Raw genomic sequence first — 18,015 nt, 5'->3', positions numbered from 1 at the left:
AAAAAGTCCTTTTCCATCACGACAACGCACCAGCTCACACCTCAGCAGTTGTGGTTGCAAAATTAATGGAAATAGGGTTCCATCTCGTTTCACATCCCCCCTATTCTCCAGACTTGGCTCCCTCGGTCTACTATTTGTTCCCCAATATGAAGAAATGGCTGGCGGGAAAAAGATTTTATTCAAACGAGGAGGTGATTGCAGTAACGAATGGCTATTTTTCAGACTTGGACAAATCCTATTATTCGGAAGGGATCAACAAACTAGAGCAGCGTTGGACAAAGTGTATAAGCCTAAAAGGAGACTATGTTGAAAAATAAAAAAGGTTTACCCCAAAAAATTAAGTAGTTTTTATTTTTGCTCGGACTTTTCAAACGACCCTCGTAGGTGTGTTCTATGAGAGGGTTAGAATGAGCTGCTGTAGCAGGAATGAAATTTGAGAAAACAAGTGTTAGCAAGATCTGTAATAAAAGGGATTTTGAGGGCATTATGGATAGTGAGGTTAGACACATAGAATGGAGCGTTAAGAAGTTTTCTTAGTAATTTTGACTGTAATGCCTAGAGGCGTAGTGAGTTTGAACTCTTAGTCGATCCCCATACTTCGATGCCGTATGACCTAATAGGTCGCGGTAACAGTAGATATAAGAGTCTTTTTTTATGTAGGTTAAGTTTCGAACGTTTGTCAAGTAGTCTGGCGAGAAGTTTTGTAGCGTTTGTTAGTTTCTTGTCTTTTCAGTCTAGTACGGGGATTCCATGTCAACCGTTTGTCTAGGTTCAGTCCAAGGTAGCGTACTTTGTCCACAGTTGGTATAGGAGTTTGGTTCAAGATGATAGGAGGTCGGATTTTCCGTCTGAGAGTAAATACTTTGACTTCGAAACGTTGGTTTTGATTCTCCATTTCAAAAGCCAGTCCTGTAAGTGGTTGATGTTTGTAAAGTTCGTGTAGCGATAAGAGGATCGGAATGAGGAGATAAGATAGCAGTATCGTCAGCAAAGGTAGAAAGAATGGTATTTGGATGTTGAGGTATGTCTGTTGTATACAAGGAGTAAAGAAGAGGACCTAGGACACTGCCCTGAGGAACATCAGCTTGGGCTAGACGGATATCAGAGTCTGCTTCTCCACAGTTCACTCTGAAATATCGGTCTTTTAAGTAAGATTTGAGGATGAGGTAGTAAGTATGAGGAAGAACCTCCCTCAGCTTAAACAATAGTCCCTCGTGCCACACCCTGTCGAACGCCTGAGCGACGTCAAGGAAAACACTCGGGCAATACTGCTTTCGCTCGAGGGAGGTAGCGATAGTGTCTACAACGCGAAGCACCTGGTGAGAAGTTGAGTGATGTCTCCGAACTAAATTTTAATTTTAAAATGTGCTTTTTTATTTAAATAATATTAATAATCGGGTGTAATACTAAAAAATATAAGTTCCTGCAATTCCTAAACTACCAACTTATACTATTGCTTCAAATCACAATTTCGAGGCGCATTATAATCTTTCAAATTATACACTTTTCAATTGAGGATGATAGAACATGGAAGTCTACCCCCATCTCAGCCCAGAACTGCCCCCAAATTCCATTTCCCTTAGAAAAATGAACAAAATAAAAGTTACAGCTAGATCTACAGGATCCAAAAATTGAACGTACAAAACGAAAATTAGTCTTCAGTAACGAAAAGAATTTAAGCTCAGTGTTCAGCTGAGCTAGTTTCTTACGTGGGAATCCTGGGTTCAAATGCAGCTAGCTGTTGGCCCTTAGATTTTTGTCTTTCTAGGAGCTTTTTACAGCTCCGATGATGGGCACTGTCGTCTGAAACGAGAGAACACTGTCCGGAGGCCGTCAGTATTCTAGGAAATACTCCGGATGTCAGTGTTTTCAGTCTAGAGAAAAAATTTTAAAAGCCATTTTTGAGAAAAATCAAAAAAAGAAAGGTTGAACAGCTTGTAAAATGAGACTTTTCGTTGGGAGATTTTCTTCAAAATAGGGAAATTTTAGCCATTCATTTGATCCTCCTCAATAATATAGACTGTAGATATAGAGGTAAGAACGTACATTATACTGAAACAACACTTTAGAGGACTGCTTAACCAGTTCCTCTCTCCATGAAGTGCCCTTAACCCAATATTTAAGGGAAAACGTTATAGATCTTCATGTGCCTTGTAGTCCATTTTCTGCAAACCCCTTTTTCTGAACTCAGGAGACATCAAAAATATCTATTACATTTGAAAACTTCTAGTAAAAACTCAAAACTTAAAAACTTAACTAAAATTGAAATTAAAACTGCTCTACCGGACAGTTTTAAAAAAATTGACCGTCAAAATCTGCTCGAAAATGTGCAGTTAAAAAATCAACCAACTTTGACAATTTTTTTCTCCTTTTTTTATAAACGATAAAATTCCCAAATTTCATTAAAATAGAGGGCAAATCCTCCTTCATAAGTGCAATTTTTTTCGCAACTATGCAGGTATATTCCAGCATGTTACTATTGGAAGAGTGTAAACGAAGAATCTGTACCGTTTGGGATATCATTTCTTCCCATTTTACTGGAATATTTTATTAATAACTAAAATAATTCTTCTTTTAAATGTACCAATCTTTGAATGGTAATTGAAAAAAAAATTAAAACAAAAAATCAAAAAATGCTCAAAAGAAAAATATTACTGCAGGAGTTATTGAACAGTGTATTGTTTGTAGTTAAAAAGGCTGCGAAAATAGCCGTAGTCAGGTTGGCCGAGCGGTCTAAGGCGCCAGATTTAAGCTCTGGTTCCCAATTGGGAGCGTGGGTTCGAACCCCACACCTGACACAAAATTTTTTTTTGCAGGTAATTATAATTTAGAAATTATTTTGACGATGTAAATGAATATTTATTTACTTGTATTTTTTTACTTAAGGAGTGTCAACATCTGAGCTTATTGGCGCCCGGAGTTCTTTTTCAGTGCTCTACCGGCCTTCGGACAGTGTTCTCTCGTTACAGGCAACACTGTCCATCACTGGACAGTGAGCTGTAAGAAGCTCTTAGGAAGAGAAAATCTAAGGGTACGTTTACAACGGAGCTGTGAGCGTAGATGATAGCGGAGATGATAGCAGTGATGCATCAGCGCTTATAGAATAACCTGGTACATTCTTATGTGAGCGTGCACAACGAAGCTTCGACTAGTGACTAATATTCGCTTGTTATAAACGAGCATAGATGATAGAATTGAATTTTTCATTTTTCTGCTAGCTGAACTCCAATATCGGAGCTTCAAAATGGACTTAGAAAAATTATTTAGTGCTGTCTTTACTCATTATTTTATTATTTACTTTTAAACAATATTTTGTTTTTTAAATCGTGCTTACATTTATTTTCATGTGTATTTATTTGTTTTTTCTCAATAAAACCATGACTTACGTAAGAGTAATCACTAGTTTTTCTTCTACAGTTATAGGATTTCCATGACAATTTTTCCAAAGTTTTCTTAATTTTGACCTTATTTTTTCTAAAATATATTCGAATGTGGGTGGACCCATCCTCACATATTCAATAAAACGATCCGGATAATTTCGAAGTTCCTTATATAAATGGCGAAATTCACCCAAAGTATGGGATGTACATGATATTTTCTAAAGCGTTTTTTCTTTAAAATATTACCATTTCGTTGCTGCTGAACATAAAAACTCTTCTTCACTACTCGGACATGTTGTATGTATAACAGCTCCGTTGTGCACACTAATCAGCGATTATATTTTACTCTATCAGCTATCATCTCCGCTATCATCTATACTCACAGCTCCGTTGTAAACGTACCCTAAGAGTCAAGTAGCTGAATTGGAACCTGGGATCTCAGTGTGGAAATCCAATACGCTATCCGCATCCTTACTTATTTTATTGTTTGTTAGATCAAAGTTGTAATACGTAAAATACTAATAATTAAACACATTTTCTTGTGCCGACATTGACAAATACAATGTCGATACAAATTACAAATAATTAAACACTAAAACTAAAGAAACGATGCAAATTCCTAAGCGTGACTTTTGGACTGATGATTCAAAGGAACACTAGTCAAAAAAAAAAAATACATATTTAGTACTCACTACTGGAGTCAATTTAGGATTATGGAATCGAAATATGGGGATCAGCCAAGCATTCCAATATGGCTCCCAATCATTAAAATCCTAAATTCTTCGCCGGATAACCAAAGCACGACATTACGTCTCCCAATTGTACCATCCATGATGATCTTAACGTGCGATTCATCGTCGCTACAACTTTAATTCCCATCTCTCTCTGGTCAACCTAATCCATTAATCTGTCAGCTCTGATCTCATCATCTTCTCAACAGTAATATTCGGCGTTTAAAGCGGCGCTGGCTGCGGTATTTCCTCGGAGATGAAGTTCAGTAATAAATACAACTTTTGGTGAGTCACAACACGCGTCTTTCTACCCACGTCACTAATATCAGCTGGCTTTATAGTTCTGCAATTATTAATTTGAAAAAACAAATAACAGTTATTTCTATCTTTCTTAACTCATATACAAACGGAATTCTAGAGAATTATTTATGTAGTTGTGTTCAATTTAATTAACAAACAGTCAATTCAGAGAATTGTACACTGAAGAATACTAATAAATCTAATGAAGTCTATTCAATTAAAAAAGGCCAATTACAATTTTGTAAAACAAAAACAGTGCAAAAATTATAAAAACAAATGGCCGAAATTAAAGAAGAAATTAACAATAATAATGTACAAAGTTCAATATAAGGTTATCTTGTGAAATTAAAGAAAAACAGATTGTTATCGTTAAATGTTAATTTGCTTGTGTGTAAATATAATCAACATGTGTATATTAAATACATATAACAACTTGGACAGAAACATGGATGTATATATATATATATATATATATATGTTACTCGTATGAAACATAACATATACTGAAACATACATTTGTAGATGTATTTCAGGAGTATAAATTCACAAACATATAGTATATGTATATATATATATATATATATTGACAGCACTTTATGTACATGTTTGTATGTTTGTTTGTATGTATGTATATTTAGACAGGCGTAGTTGTGGGTGGCTATTACATGTATAAACAAGTGAGGTATGTTCAGAACAAAAGGCCAGCCTGAGGCATCTTTCAAAATTGTTTAATTAACGTGTAGCCAAGCTTCACAACAGCAATGTTGTTATGGGCGAGAGTTGCAAGGGACAAGTTATCACTATGCTGCATGTTTGTACCTGTCTATATATTTTTTCTTTTTTCTTTTTTTTTTTTTTTGTATGTAAAATTCGTGGAAAAGAGGGAAATGTAAAACAAAAAAAAAACGTATTGTACACCAATACAATCGAATCGAATATATTGTGCTGTCCATGGAAGTTATCGATTGCACGAGTTGTATTTAGAATTTTGAAAATTCCAAATGAAAATAATTTAGCTCTAGAATGGGCAAACCAATAAGTAAACGTCTTTTTTTTTTGAGGCGGGGCTTAACGTGTAACTACCAATTACGTATTGTGGGCGGAGGCAGAAGCACATACTTTACTGCAAACATTTTTTTTTCTAACAAATAAAAAGTTGTCTACGTGGGATTCGAACTGGGGATCTTCCACTTTCAAAGCCAATATCATAACCACTAGACTAGACCAACACGCATTTTGTGTAATGGTTTAATTATATTCATTAAATTTGTTTGGACTCTTTTTTAAACTAGTTATTGGATGGTTGAATTATCTTCTGGTAAAACTATTGTTTAGTAGAATAAAGAAAAAGATTATTTGAACAAAACAATAAGAAAAATGATAACAGTCGAATATTCGACTGCAAATAGAGGTTTAAAACTTTACAAACTCTGAGGAGATCGGCTAAACAGAGACAAGTGAAGCTTACATCTTTTTTCTGAACTAACCAGAAATGGTATAAAAATTCAATTTTCTTACTTGAACAGAACAGTGGTTCCAGTGTAACCTTAACTTGTTTTCACTCGTACCATTATTCTTTAATATTGTTTATTTTTTTTAATGAAACTTTGATATTCTTTTATGGATTTTATATTATAATTTTTGAAGAACAGTGTCGCCTTTATGGGAAATTTAAAGTTAGGTTTAATTTTTTTGAAATTTAATTTTCATCGAAAGTGCTGATCTGGAAGTTCGATTAAATGAGAAAACGTTACTAAGATTGCAACTTAAGTGTTCTGGATGACACAAAAAGTCAATTAAAAGAACCATGGGGGGGGGACAAAAAATTTTCTTTAAAATTAAAATTACAAATTCTTCGACGCATCACAGTTTCTTTTGTCTTCTAAAATCAAAATTAATTCACCAGTAGTCCAACTTAGTCGACTTAAGGGAACAGAACTGAAGAAACGCTTCCGATAACTTAAAAAAAAAAACTCCTATTAATTAAATCAAAATACTCTCTGGAGACTTAAATTATAAAAGCTCATATCGAACCTCTGTGCAGGTTCAAAACCAAATGCACAAACCTCCAAAGAATCCATTTGATGACGACTAATGGTCTAGAAAACAATCTATTCAACTTTGACCTTCTTCTTTAGGCGATCAGTTGCTTAAGAGCAATTTCCCCATCGTTTCTTCAACATAGTCTACCAATTGCTTTCAACGTTGGCTACTCATGCAGGAATTACAGTTCCCATGTATCTAAAAACTTGGGAGAACTAGTAGTTCAATCAATAATTAAATTCTTTCATATCGATACTTTTACGTATCGCAATAGTTCTATTATTTTTCATAATATCAGTAGTTAAACTTAATTACTTAAACTCTAAAATGAGTACGCCATGAGACATGTCTCCTGCTCTCCCAGACTGGATAGTAGAATATACCTTGTTTGGTGGGTTACTCACCTACCCAGTATGGCGCTGGCACGACTAGTTGCTTTGAGGCCACACCAATGTTATTCTGCAGAAATGAAAGGTAAACATGGCGAGATTGCGTCACAAAATAACCTTCCCTCTCCTCTTTCACCCATACTGCTTGTATAACGGCAAAAGCGTCAGAAACTGGCCAGCTATGTAAGCAAATTATAACAGAAACCATTAGCCTATTGTATTCAAGCTATAGAACTAGTTTATTACATGTTGAGCCAATGGCTGTAATCAAATTTAACATAACTATAAATATTTGATATTCTTTTTTGCTAATATTATGTTGGTTTATTACGATATAAAAGAAAATAGACAGCCATCTTTGTTGCCTGCCATCAAGCTGTTGTTAATATTTTTCAAAGAATTTAAAGAACACTGCAACTATACTGAGAACAGACATCAGACGTTTTATTTTGAGTCAAAAGTCCTTTGTACTCCTCTGATATTCATTATTATAAATTAAAAATAAGACACTAGGAAAGGTACCATCCCCTGTAACTCGGATAACCACCGAAGCTCTTAAATGAAGCCCAAGGAATTAGCGGAAAGCTGGAAGTTAAGAGTAACTACCTAGAAACTGGGTAGTAATGGGTCTAATGCATTCACCCAGGTATTCCAAAGATATAACCCTATATTAGGAATTTGGAAGGGTTTTAGGGACACTATATTCGCTCCAACATCTCAACTGAATCTTCACCCATCCTGTACCATCATACCAACCATCATATATCCTTTCTTCTACATTTATGTTAAGGACAACAAATGTTAGAGTAAAAATCTATTGTTTACACTTGCAGGAATATCTTAAACACTAACTATAATTATTAGAAAAATCTACATAAAATTCCGAATCGAATGACACCTCATTCATGAAAATCGGTTCTCACGTTTAGGCGCTGCGTTGTTTACAAAAAAGGTAACAAGAACAAGAAGAAGAACAAGAACATTTTTTGAAAAAGCGGTTTTTGCTCATTTTCGGCAACTTTTTTCTCAAAACCTATTAGATCTGGGTTGTTGCAAAAAAAATTACAGCTATAAAGGAGAGTTTGCCCTTTATTTTAAAGAAAACTTGGGAATTTTATCTTTTACAGAAAAAGAGAAAAAAATTGTCAAAGTTGGGGTGTTTTTCAACGTTACACTTTTATGCACTTTTTGACGATCAACCCTTATACAACTGTCCTGCCGGACAGTTTTAATTATAAATTCTTCAAATTATATTGTTTTTCCTCAAGTAAATAGGCCGATAGTTAGATTCGTTAGTTAGATGGTACAAAATAGTTTACACTAAGTTAAAGAAAATCGATGCCAGCCTTTTTCTACAAAATTAAAAATCCAATGTGTAAAGTATACTTTCGCTAAATCGATCTTCTTCAAGTATGCGAGGACATCGTTATTCTTAAAATATTTTTATAAATAGCGAAACATTTAAATTGTTCTGAAAGAGTACTTCAGGAAATAGAACCTTGTATCGTATTCTCAAGATTTTCAAGAAAAGAAAAACAAGTTTCCTGGCAACAAGATTCAAATTAAAGAATTGGAAATTGAGGTGAGTAAATTAAAATTCGAAGTTTAAAAGTAAAGTAATGCCTATTTTTTCAGGCAGGCTTTATGTCCATTTATAGAAGTCTTGAACAGAGTTAGGATAGCTAACATACTTTACTTATACTCGTATTTCTCACTTAATTTAACACATTTAATGTAAATCCAAAGCCTAGACCAGAAATTGAGCCCAAAACTACAATCGTACAAGTTGCTGAGCGATTCAGGCTTCTAATCGTTCAACTAAAGTGATACCTATATTTGAAGTCTAAAGAATATCGGAGACATTTTCGTGAAAAATCGCGATAAACTGATTATTATAATTTTGAAGCTATATTATCAATTGATGTAATTGACGGCCAAATTCTAACGAAACGCGACAATGCACCTATTTTTAGGGAATTAGTGAAAGTTAAGGGAATAATAACAATCACTTCCATGTTTAATTTATCAATAATTATTTCCCAGTACAAAAGGAACTAGGTAATTCTGTGTTTCCTGGCTTAATGTCGCGCCGTCTTTCCTTGAAAAATAAACCTTTACAATTCTAAAAATTACTTATGCACGAACAAAGAAAACCTTTAAATAATACATCCTGTTTTCGTTAATTTTATTTCTGTATTCTTATGAAAATGTTAGCACTATTCATTACCATTTTTGTGGAACACACATACAAACCATGTATTCTCCTTCATAACATAAGTGAAGTAGAATTCTGTAAAGTAAATTGATTAAACAACTTTTGTTTCCACTCTATTTATTTCACACTGGTTTATTTTATCTTGCAGAATTGTTTACAATAGAACCTGTTGTAAAAGATTAGCAAAAGAAGAAATTGGAAGCTAGACCGCTAGCTCTGGCTGGGACAAAGCAAATGGGACAATTCCTTGAATACTCCTCTTAGGGTCTACTGTCCGGGAACAGCTTTGGCATGAATGTCAACGTTAAAACACAACGACTTCAAACGGGCACACCCTTCTATCGCTGTCTCGTTCTCTTTTTGTCCGTTGCTTCGTCGTTGAGAGTGTCGCCCCGGCCGCTTCTAGTCATAGTTGTTGCATAGTTCCCTAGTTAGAACTATTCCATCTCTTGTTGTACTGCCCCTTACGCTTCGTCCTTATCAAGAGGCTTGGTTGTCTGCACTTCCTGCATGCTGCTCTTATCGTCCATTCTCTTCCCTCTAACTCACTCACTTACCCATTTTAGGAATTCTAACAACTTGTTTACTTTAATTAAAATGCTCACGATCCCTCGGGGGGACATTCAACTAAATAGTGTGAATGAATCTTTAATGAAATACTTGTTTATCTTGAGTACTTCCTTTAAATACTTTTGTACTTCGGAGAGACATTCAGATGAATTTCAATCACTTTTGTTCTTCTACTTCGACTTAGGCAACATGAAATAGTGGCTGCTAAGTCCACGACAAAGGAACATTTTTATGCAAAGCGCGTATAAAATTGAATTAAAAACTTATTAACAATCAAAAGGGTATTGTAAATATGTTAGAGTTCGTAAGTTCTTTGCAAAAACTGCATGCACTTTCAGAAGAAAATGAATGTACATACGTATAAAGGAAATATTTCGAAGCAAAATGATACTAAAAGTAAACGCAATAACTAGGAACAAAAAAAAGTATTTACAAAGTAAATGGCCACTAAAAGCGATGAGTCCTAAAACACTTTATCAAAATCTAATCTTTTGAAGTATTAATGTAATTAAATTTGTTCAACACTGTTTCTAACCAATTTTAATTTATCTGGGAGAGGCCACTTGAAACCTTTCAGGATAATATCTCGCATAAATCGGGCAAGTTCTTCTTCACGAAGAGATAAGTGCCAAGATGAACGATAATCACACTGTCTTCACAGGATGTGAATGCAATACAAAAGTAGCTGTTGTTTGTTCCGTGCTCAGTGAGTACTTGAGTCATCTTCTAATTAAGAAGGATTGTCTAACTCCAGTCTTTCTCCTACAGTAGGAAATACTGCTTTAGGGGAAGCTGTTGCAGCTTGCTGACCACTGCTGTTTCCCATTCTTTTCAACAAAGCCTCTTTCAGTAATGTCTCCAAGCAGGTTTACTGGTAACTGACGATAACTGACATTGACAGAATGTTGTCCAGCGCAGCTACTTTAGCAAGGACTTCAGCTGAAAAGAATTCTATTCAGATATAGGAAGAATTGACAATGTCTACGTTGTTAATAAATGTTCAGTGGAGTCGAGAAAACTTATTTTAAAAAATGGAATTCTTGATCACCAGTCGAGCGTATGGCGATGACTGCTCGAAATGTCCCTTTCTCCTGTGTTAAAGCCAAGTATTTGCTTAGAAGCTCTAAAGGTGTGTCTTGGCTAAGAAAAACTTGGAATCATTCAAAGTTCAAGAAGACAATTGGCTCGCCATTAACCGAGCAGAAGTGACTATACAAAGTGACTTCTCCATTCCGTAACTATTTTTTTACATCTTATTGCAAATATATTCCAAAATGATGCATGCCTCTATTAAGTACTTATACAGGATAATTACAGATAATTGGCTAATAACTAACACAATAAAAACAAAAAGAAAATTACCAATTAGCCAATGAATGAAATTCTATTGGGAAAAAAAAGAATCAATAAGTTGAGCATAGAAAAAGAGTTATCACCTGTCTTGTATGATAAATGTATCGCAGTTTCCTAATCATTATTTATCCTGGCAACGTTGCAAGGTGATGTCTGGGGTTGTAGGAAGAAAGAAAGATGACGTTTTTTAAGAGTACCGAACTCTTATTGTTTTTGTGCCTTAGGGAAATTAACTTTCTTGAAGAATTTACCTGCTATTCAAATTCTAAATTGTCAAAGTTGATTCTAATTGTGCGGAATATTTTAATATTAATTGTAATATACCGTAGCTTCTGTTAAGAGTCTTAAGTGCCTTAATAGAAATAATATTTATGTAATGTTAATCTCAAGGTGAAGATGCTAATCTTCTTATCTACTGCAAACATGTCCAGCAATTGCACTGGAATTGCTCCACTACAACTTCTCGCTGAATGTCCACTGAAGAAATTAAGGAATGCTAAAACTTGCGAAGTCTGAATAGTTGGAACCTAGAATCATATGCTAGAAATGATTTTGGGGGACAATCGACTTTATCAAAGTCATCTGTCAAAACAAAACATCTGTCATCATCTCAATCGCAATAATCGATAATTGTAGGCCTATTAACCGGCCACTGTAGGCTCAGAAAACACAAGCATCGCCTTGGGCCTGGCAGAAGGATAGCCTTTGTAGGTTCTGTCAGTAAGAGGAGGAGGAAACGGCACTGCACGTGTTGTGTCAGTGTGAGGGGCTTGTCTGGGCTAAGGAGGTTACGAGTACTTCTTGGGGAGGTAAAACCAAGGCCTGAGGAGCTTTACCCAAGAATCGCTCTCCAGAATTAAGAGTCTGATTAAAAAGGACGGGTCTGGAGGGCGAGCTCTAGAGAAGGGGAGCCACAATAGATCCAAAGTGGTCGCAGTGGCGTAGGCCTTATTAGAATCTTATCTTATCTTATCATCTCAATCGCCTTCAAAGGAATCCAAATTCACTTCTTCATCATGTATTGTCTTCAATATTTGAGGAAACGGAATGTGTTTTAGTAACTTTTTTTTAGCCTAAAAAGGCGTAATTTTTCGTGATTTCTTCCATTTACCTAAGTCCTCGTTTTGCGTTCAAAACTTGTTGGTCAAATTCCTTCAGGTTATAATGATTAAACTTGTTCTCGTTGTTAGTATGTATAAAGATAGGACATACTTATCTTAGAAGCATTCCAGTCATATTTATGCATTATAGAACAGTGAGTGAAGTTTTAGGGAACCAAATTGAATGCACAAAGTGCAATGTTTATATACTGCATCGCGTCCTTTGCTCAAAAACAAAACCTCTTGCTTGGTACAAACCAAAGAAATCTAGCACCCTATGGTAGATAAATTGCTTCAAAAATCGTTTATAACTTAACAATGGTTTTGCAAAGGTATCTTTAGGTCAGAAAAATCAAGATTTTTATTATTTGTAATAGGTTAAGGGTTTAAAAAAATAATAAATTCTAGAAGTAAAGGCTTATACATTTTTTTTTTTTTTAGTAAGGCTTTAATATACTAAGAGGTTGTTGATATTTTCAACTCCCTTTTAAGTTTAACCCTCCATTGCTGACACTAGCAACGTCTAAGATCATTAGCAACCCTTAGGGTCATTAGTAAAGCGTACCAGTTTCTTTCAGAGAATAGGGCTGTGGGTGTTAGAAAGAGGGAGAAATAGTGAGAGACAGAAAGATTGGGAAGATAACTTCTGAAGGACAAAAAAAAAAAGTAGTAAAAAGGAGAAGAAGTAGGAGCCCATAGCGCCTTTTTAATTTTATTCCTCCAGGAGAAGAAGGGTGGTAAATGTGAGGGTATCCTAAGATCGGAAGACGGAGTGCGGACGGCGGCTAAAGACAAGCTCGGAATAACCCATTCCTCCGGAGCTCTTCCAAGACTGCACCCTTTGGTATACGTTGTCCTCTACCCTTACTGGGTCTCCTTCCCTTTGCTAGTGCCTTGTATTTCTAACCATTCCTTTCCTACCATATTCCATAAATACAAAAAACCTATTTTTAAAAAAACTCCTTCTTACTAACAATATAAAACGATCTATCATTATATCAGTCTAACTAGGGTAATGGTTTATTGTAGGCCATTCTGAACGGGTCAGGATGGGCTTTCATTTTTTCTTTTTTTTTTTAAAAGATGAAAATTAATAGAAAGCATCCTCATTGCTCTCATTCATACAGTTTTACTTTCATTTTGGTGCGCATATCTGGAGTCCTTCATATTTTACGTCTTAATAAAATTCTACGTGCAGCACTTCTTTCTCCTTTAACTTCATTTTATTTTTTAAAATTTTAATTTTCTGAACTAATATTTATTTTAATTATAAATTTCATGAGACGTTTGTTTATTTATGATAAACCGGTGCCGGACAAATTCGAGTACTTCATACAAAAATAAATAGAATTAAATATGATTTCAAAACAATAGTAGAAAGAAAGGTCGCTCGTATCAGAGGCAAAATTTATGTGGAAATATTTAAGTTGTGCCCAATAGCTATGTTTTCCATTATTTCAAATATTAGGATGTTATAGTTTTCTGTAAATATAAAACTAATAAATACTTTAATAAATTAATCGAATCCTTTAAATTAGACCTTACTTTACATTTCTCTATACTTATACGTTAAGTCAATGGTGGAATGAAGACTTGGGGATACTGGACGTGAAAGCACCCAATCTTTACGGGCATTGGTTTGAGATTCTAACTGTCAAACTAGCTGGGTTAGCAGCCTTCCTATTTTTAAGGGTATTGTCGCTAATTTTTTTTTTTTATTTTAATGATTTAAGGCGCGTCAACATCTAAGGTTATTGGCGCCTGGAGCTTTTTTCAGTGCACTGCGGGCCTCCGGACAGTGTTCTCTCTTTACAGACAACACTGTCCATCACCGGACAGTGAGCTGTAAGAAGCTCCTAGAAAGAGAAAATCTAAGGGTCAGCAGCTGGATTCGAACCCGGGACCTCTGCGTGGGAGTCCAGTATGCTAACCTCATAGCTAATCCCTTCCCTGCTAAAATTTAATGTTTATTTTTTGGTTATAAATGAAGTTAGAATGATTGAACAACTAGAGCAAAGTGGCAGACCGTCTGTTCTATATTTCTGGGTACATTCTATTCTTTTCAGATACTCAAGATCCCATATAACATTATGATTGTCATTTATTTCAGGAGAATGAATCTGTTTGACAAACATTGTAGGATTTGCGGAATGAATGAATCAAGGAAAAAGAATTATTAGCGTCCTGAATTCTGTGAATTTGAACAGGACGATTGAAGTATTGAAACAAAAAAGGATCTACCATTTTCTTTGTGCTGGGCACGGCTCTGTATGGATGCAAGCTTCTGGACTAAGTCGGAAAAAGTTTAAGCAAAGTGTAATGAAAATCAAGCTATGGGATTGTCTAGATTGCAGAGAGTTATTAACGTTAATTAATTCGGTGACCATGAAATCCATGAGATGAGAAACCTCCAATAGTTTCATCCATTTTATGTGGATGAAAACGAATTGGTGGCCTAAGCAAATAATGGGGCTACATGGAGGGAGAAACGGAGAAGAAGAGGGCGTCTAGAAGATGGAATGGCCGCGAGAGGATTGGAGTAAGAAGATTAGGACGATAGGCAAAGGCGGATAGAGGGAATTTTGGGAACTGCTATTTGAACAGTGTTCGTCAAAAGTCGAAGTAGAGGAGGTGAACAGTTCTTGGCGAGTGGGGGTCGTTAGGCTTACTTGAATATAAAGGATATTACACATTAAATATTAATAAAGATTTAAAGAAAGAATATGTTACCAAAATTTTGGATGCCCGTAAGTGCTTTTTAAATAGAATAAGTGTTCTGAAGTGATTATCTTTTACGAAGCTGCACCTTTAAAGAGAAAACATGTTCTTAAAGCTACCGTTTTAGTGCAAACTTTGAAGTTTTCTTAAAATTTAATCGTTTAAGTGTATATATATCAGATTTGTATACATTAAGGAGATATTTTGAAGAACGCGGATGCCTTGATCCCTGTTTAAACTCTTAGAAGAGAAGAAAATTCAATGATTCATTCAATTTTAAATTTAAAAAATGATATTTAATATACTTGGTTGGAATTACTTGCCCCCTGTGCGCGCACTTGTGAACCCAATGAACATTTAAACACACGTAATATATTCTTTTGTTTAATATTTTTCTTTCTTTTCCACTTTGCTCTTTTTTATGTACTTTACTTTTAATAAACCGAATTTGTAGCGCTAAGGCTGTACAGTAACTTGTACAGTATGTAAAAGTGTATTGTGGCAGGTTACCAAGGGAAAGTAGGTGTGTGTATTGCGGTTACCACTAACACCAGAGCTGTTAGTAAACATTCGCTTTACACAATGTACTGTTCTGGGTACATTCAGTTACCCCGGGGGGAAACGCTAACCATTCTTCCACCCTGGACAGCGGGCAAACATATCACCCAGGCACAGTTTTATACGCTATTTCTCTGTACTCTTTTTTTTTTTTTTTCACCTCCCCAAAATTATACAAAGCCTTATGTCGACTGCGCTGGACTGGCTGTAGCACCCAATGAAGGAGTGGGAATACAAATCCTCACTGGGGGACTCTGGCTCGCCCTTTGCTTTAATTAAATACTTCAACAACTACCAGACCAAGAGGAAAAACCCTCTTCGTCTCTCTCCCTCTCTCAGGAGTTGTGTAAACCCTGTGAGGTTTTAGACCGCCTGGGTATCCCAGGGCAAAGGGTGTTGTAATCCCCGCTCCACTCTTTCTATTTCATCTTCATCCCAATTCTTCTCCCTCCATCTATACCCATTCACATAACATTTACCCAGTACTATTCCTGCTACTTTTTTACCCCATTTCTTTCAGTAGAACAGTAGAAAACAGATCTGCGTTTTTTTTTTGGCGTGTAATATACCCTGACAAAAACGCAATCCTGTTCTCTACAATGTTATTTAAAGATGGTGGAAAGCTGTAAGATTTACTTGGATGAGAAACTTACGGGTTTTAATAAAATGTTCTAAGCAAGAATTTGTTGCTGGATTCCAAATTTGCTCTACACGAGTTTTTATTATTGGGCTGCAATTTTCTCTGTAAGCTCAACTCTAGAAATACTAACCTAAGTAAAGTAAAAGTAAGTGAAAAAGTAAAGTAATCGCCTATTTTTTCAGGCGGGGCTTAATGTCCAACTACCAATTAGGTGTCGTGGACGGAGGCGACTAGCAAACATACTTTACTGTAAATTTCTTTGATTAACCATTAAATAAAATCCAAGGCCTAAAGACCTGGAATCGAACCCAGTACCACAATGCATATTAGCTTTGCAGGTCTCCCCTCTAACCGCTCGGCTACCGTGGCGCCAAACCTGAATATAAATATATATATTTATATTTTTTTAAGCTCTAAGGTCTCAGTTATTACTCTCAATACTTTGGGAGTAGAGAATAGCATCTTAGCTTCCTGGCACTACCGGCACTCTGGGATTGTACGGAACGAATATTGGGTGAAGCAGCGCGAAAGGAAGACCTCATCAACAACAATTAACAATTAACCAACGCTATAACTCATCAATTACCATTAATAAACATTTAAAAAAAAAAAATTGAAATTAATTTTTTTCAGGCATCTTTTTTTAAAATGATTTAAGGCGCGTCAACATCTGAGGTTATTGGCGCCCAGAGCTTTTTTCAATGCACTGCCGGCCTCCGGACCTGTGTACTCTCGTTACAGACAACACTGTCCATCACCGGACAGTGAACTGTAAGAAACTCCTAGCAAGAGAAAATCTAAGACCCAGCAGCTGGGATTCGAACCCGGGACCTCCGCGTGGGAATCCAATACGCTAACCGGATAGCAAATCCTTACATATTTTATTGTTTATTAGTTCAAAGTTGTAATACGAAAAATACTGAATAATTATAAAAAGAAATATTTTACGGTGAAGGGAGCCTTAAAATAATACTGCACCTCCCTTACAGTACACCCTTACCGTACATGTTGTTCTTGCAGTGAATGAGAAGGTGGCGCAACTGTTCCCGAAGACCATCCTCCCCCCTCACAATAGACCAAGGGGACTCTACCAACGTTCCTGCTTTTACCGCGACCACCACGAAACCTTTCCTCAACTCTGGTGAACCTGGAGACAGAACTCCAAGCGGGCTGATTCACGATCCCTATGGTACCATTTCATGGAAATTCTGTCTACTATTTTCTAGCCCAGCCATGCCCAGCTCATGACTTACGGTTTCTCTACACCCTCCTGGCAGTCAACTTGGGCTTACTACACCATTCCAGGTGAAGACGGTCTTCCGTACACGTGTCCCCTATTAGTCGCCTCTTACGACAGGCAGGGGATACCGTGGGGACTATTCTCGCCCTGTCCCACACGGAGAACCCTTACCCTACAGCACTCGTTCCGAATATTAGAGAAGTCACAGAATCTAGGATAATTTTCAAGCGACTCTATATCTGTACCTCGGAGGGAAAAGGCACCATGTCACAAAAAGTAAATTTTACAGGGGAGCCAAATGAAGATATTTTTCCGAATTCATTTTTTGTTCCACTTTTCCGGTTATACTCTTTCCTGTACTTCTCACCATAATTATTATAGTTGGTATGGCCACTTAACCTCCCATATTTTAAAATATTTTACTTTCATCTCCATTGTGAAAAAATTTATGCCCATGTAGTGCCTTTTACCCTTGAGTAATGAAGTATCATAGCGCTTTTTAAAAATACATAAATCGCTTAATAGTAAACATAGGTCATAGTGCTTTACACCTGTAGAAAGAGCAACAAAAAATTTGTGAAATGATGCCAAAATCTGAAAATCGAAAAAAATGGACATGGTGCCTTTTCCCTCCGAGGTACAGATATATCCTGGCTCTATCGCCTGATAAGCGTCAATTGTTCCAAACTTGTGTTATGTTGGCAATAATTGTATGTTCGGAGTTATGAGTTAAAAACTAGAGTATACGTATTAGTGAGAGGAAATCGTGAACAATAAT

The 18,015-nt window shown here is 35.9% G+C and overlaps 1 protein-coding gene and 1 non-coding gene across 2 annotated transcripts in view; both read left to right on the top strand.

The window, feature by feature from the left end:
* Window positions 1-18,015, top strand: part of LOC141460300 (nucleolysin TIAR) — a 1,257,025-nt gene that overhangs the window by 575,531 nt on the left and 663,479 nt on the right. The gene's annotated exons all lie outside the window — the stretch shown is intronic.
* TRNAL-UAA (transfer RNA leucine (anticodon UAA)) lies at window positions 2,715-2,798 on the top strand. The gene has a single exon. It is a non-coding gene; the product is annotated as a tRNA-Leu (tRNA).

The sequence above is a fragment of the Rhodnius prolixus genome, unplaced genomic scaffold, assembly GCF_049639745.1.
Source record: "Rhodnius prolixus isolate KJV_2025 unplaced genomic scaffold, Rpr scaffold_6, whole genome shotgun sequence".
NCBI classification, from domain to species: Eukaryota; Metazoa; Arthropoda; class Insecta; order Hemiptera; family Reduviidae; genus Rhodnius; species Rhodnius prolixus.
Note: the sequence above shows the minus strand (reverse complement) of the source record. Positions and strands in the feature narration are given on the sequence as shown.